Consider the following 3,420-nt stretch of genomic DNA (forward strand, 5'->3'; position numbering starts at 1 on the left):
TCTTTGGCACGATTCAAATCGAATTAGAGTAGCAATTCGCTAAAAACAAACAAATCCGAAGTTATCATGAAATTGAAAAATCATCTTTCATTGGCTCGATTCCAATCGAATTAGACTAGAAAATCTACAAAAACGAACAAACTCGAAGTTATCGTAAAATCAAAAACCACTTTTCATTGACTCGAATCCAATCAAATTAGACTAGCAATTCCCCAAAGATGAACAAACCCGAAGTTATCATTAAATTAAAAGTCACTTTTCATTAGCTCGATTTCCAATCGATTTAGAATAGAGATTCGCCAAAAACGAACAAACCCGAAGTTATCATGGAATTAAAAACCACTTTTCATTGGCTAAATTCCAATCGAATTCGGCTACCAATTCACCAAAAATGAACAAGCTGAAGTTATCATGAAATCAAAAGCCACTTTTCATTGGCTCGATTCCAATCTAATTTGACTAGCAATTCGCGAAAAAACTAACAAACTCGAAGTTATCAAGAAATAAAAAACCACTTATCGTTGGCTCGATTCCAATCGAATTATTCTAGGAATTCGCCAAAAATGAAAAAACCAGAAGTTATCATGAAATCAAAAGCCACTTTTTATTAACTCGATTCCAAACGAATTAGAGTAGCAATTTATAAAAATTAAAAAACCAGAAGTTATTATGAAATCAAAAACCACTTTTGATTGGCTGGATTCCAATCGAATTAGACTAGCAATTCGGCAAAAACGAACAAAGTCAAAGTTAACGTGAAATCAAAAACAACTTTTCATGGACTCGTTTCCAATCAACTTAGACTAGCAATTCGCCAAAAGCGAACAAACCCGAAGTTGTCATGAAATTAAAAGCGGCTTTTCATTGGCTCAATTCCAATCGAATTAGAATAGTAATTCGCAAAAAATGAACAAACCCGAAGTTATCATGAAATCAAAAGCCACTTTTCATTGGCTCGATTCCAATTGAATTAGACTAGCAATTCGCCAAAATGAACAAAACCGAAGTTATCATGAAATCAAAGACCACTTTTGATTGGCTGGATTCCAATCGAATTAGACTAGCAATTCGCCAAAAACGATCAAACTAAGTTATCATGAAATCAAAAACCACTTATCGTTGTCTCGATTCCAATTGAATTAGACTAGCAATTCACCAAGAACGAACAAACCCGAAGCTATCGTGGAATCAAAAACCACTTTTCATTGGCTCGATTTCAATCGAATTAGACAAGGAATTCGCTAAAAATAAACAAACCGAAGTTATCATGAAATCAAAACCCACATTTCATTGGCTTGATTCCATTAGAATTCGACTAGCAATTCGCCAAAAACGAACAAACCGAAGTTAACATGAAATCAAAACCCACTTTTCATTAGCTCCATTCCAATCGAATTAGACTAGCTATCCGCAAAAAAAGAACAAACCCGAAGTTTTCATGAAAATTAAAGCCACTTTTCATTGGCTGGATTCCAATCGAGTTAGACTAGCAATTTGCTTAAAACAAACAAACCTAAAGTTATCATGAAACCAAAAACCACTTTTCATTGGCTCAATTCCAATTGAATTAGACTAGCAATTCACCAAAAATGAAAAAACCACAAGTTATCATGAAATCAAAGGCCACTTTTATTGGCTCGATTCCAATCGAATTAGACTAGCAATTTGCCAAAACGAACAAACTCGAAGTTATCATGAAATCAAAAACCACTTTTCATTGGCTCGATTCCAATCAAAATAGACTAGCGATTCGGCAAAAGCGAACAAACTCGAAGCTGCCATGAAATAAAAAACCACTTTTCGTTGGCTCGATTCCAATCGAATTAGACTAGCAATTCGTCAAAAACGAACAAACTCGAAGTTTTCATGAAATCAAAAGACACTTTTCATGGACTCGTTTCCAATCGAATTAGGCTAGCAATTCACCAAAAATGAACAAACCCGAAGTTATCATGAAATTAAAAGCTATTTTTCATTGGCTCGATTCCAATTGATTTAGACTAGCGATTCGCCAAAAACGAACAAACCCGAAGTTATCATGGAATCAAAAATCACTTTTTATTAGCTCGATTCCAATCGACTTCGACTAGGAATTCGCCAAAAATGAACAAGCCGAAGTTATCATCAAATCAAAAGCCACTATTCATTGGCTCGAGTCCAATAAAATTCGACTAGCAATTCGCCAAAAATGAACAAACCGAAGTTATCATGGAATCAAATACCACTTTTCATTGGCTCAATTCCAATCGAATTAGACTAGCAATTCGCAAAAAATGAGCAAAACGAAGTTATCATGAAATCAAAAGCCACTTTTCATTGGCTCGATTCCAATCGAATTCGACAAGCAATTCACCAAAACCGAACAAGCCGAAGTTAACATTTGCAAAAAATGAGCAAAACGAAGTTATCATGAAATCAAAATCCACTTTTCATTGGCTCGATTCCAATCGAATTCGACAAGCAACTCGCCAAAACCGAACAAGCCGAAGTTAACATGAAATCAAAAACTACTTTTCATTGGCTCGATTCCAATCGAATTAGACTTGCAATCCGCAAAAAATGAACAAGCCCGAAGTTATCATGAAAATTAAAACCACTTTTCATTGGCTCGATTCCAATCAAAAACTAGCAATCGAGTTAGACTAGCAATTCGCTTAAAACGAACAAACCTGAAGTTATCATGAAATCAAAAACCACTTTTCATTTGCTCGATTCCAATCGAATTAGACTAGCAATTAGCCAAAAATGAAAAAAACCAAAAGTTATCATGAAATCAAAAACCACTTTTGATTGGCTAGATTCCAATCGAATCTGACGAGCAATTCGCCAAAAACGAACAAACCAGAAGCTGTCATGGAATCAAAAACCACTTTTCATTGGCTCGATTCCAATCGAATTAGACTAACAATTCCCCAAATATGAAAAAAACCAGAAGTTATCATGAAATCAAAAACCACTTTTGATTGGCTGGATTCCAATCAAATTGGACTAGCAATTCTCCGAAAATGATGAACTCGAATTTATCATGAAATCAAAAACCACTTATCGTTGGATCAATTCCAATCGAATTAGATAGCAATTTGCCACAAATGATCAAACCCGAAGCTATCATGGAATCAAACACCACTTTTCATTGGCTCGATTCCAATCGATTTAGACCAGCAATTCGTCAAAAATGAACAAACCAAAGTTATCATGAAATCAAAAATCACTTTTTAACGACTCGATTCAAATCAAATCAGACTAGCTATTCGTAAAAATGAACAAACCCGAAATTATCATGAAACTGAAAACTACTTTTCATTTGCTCGATTCCAATCGAATTAGACTAGCAATTTGCCAAAAACAATCAAACCCAAAGCTATCATGGAATCTAAAACCACTTTTCATTGGCTGGATTCCTATCGAATTAAACTAGCA

This window comes from Olea europaea, chromosome 8 (genome assembly GCF_002742605.1).
Source record: "Olea europaea var. sylvestris chromosome 8, O_europaea_v1, whole genome shotgun sequence".
Lineage (NCBI taxonomy): Eukaryota > Viridiplantae > Streptophyta > Magnoliopsida > Lamiales > Oleaceae > Olea > Olea europaea.